Consider the following 960-nt stretch of genomic DNA (forward strand, 5'->3'; position numbering starts at 1 on the left):
TATGTACACTGTACATGTAGTAACCATCCTTAATCCTCCAAAATCCTCCGATTTTTTACAAGAAAAATATGCATTCAGCCTCAATCATCCGAAATCTTTCAAAATTTCTTGAAAATGTTTTTTGGAGGTGTGGCTACTGCCTCAATCCTTCAAACTCCTCTGGCAATTCCTGTGATTACAGTATGTTGAGGCAGTGCGAAGGGCATTCTTCAGCTGTGTGGTTGGTTCAAAAGAAATATTGGGCTGAATTTGTGCTTAATTAAGCGAAAACAATACAAGGTCTAATCCACGACCTTCACGTATGGCATCCTTCACAATCAGCCATACACTTTTGCCATTCATCCTCAATCTTTCAAAATCCTCCAAACTGCCTGAAGGATTTTGGAGGATTGAAGAGGGTTAGGGAAGGCTTTTAAAATACTGGTACTTTCATTCTAAAAACTTAATGAGCACTTGGAAAATGAAAAAGAAAAATGTACATTGTACCGGTGCTTAAATGTATACATACATGTACATGTACATGTATACATGTACATAATTGGTAACCCGAAACTGCTGCAATACACTGTACATGTACATTAAGAAGCAATGATTTTCCAATATGTACCGGTACATGTACAGTGTACATGTAGATTAATGGAACTTCACAGACCAGCCGCTATTACATGTACATGTCTTTTTGCCTCGGGTCTATTGTATCAGTATCATGGCAATGCATGGAAAGAGTCATTGATCAGCCCTCTGCCATAGTGCCAGATTTCAGTTTATCAGGAAGCGCCCCTGTAATATTTGATACAGATTTACTGTGACCCTGGGAGTTGGGAAAGAAAAATAGCCCTGAGAAAACAGATTTGGGAAATGACATCCTAAAAACACAAACGGGATGGTGAACAAATGCAGGCCCACTCAATGCAAGGGCTTCACCTGTTTCTCATTCTTTGATGATGTGTGAAGTTGCTT

The sequence above is a fragment of the Acanthaster planci genome, linkage group LG03, assembly GCF_054643075.1.
Source record: "Acanthaster planci isolate LZ-2023a linkage group LG03, COTS_SCS, whole genome shotgun sequence".
Lineage (NCBI taxonomy): Eukaryota > Metazoa > Echinodermata > Asteroidea > Valvatida > Acanthasteridae > Acanthaster > Acanthaster planci.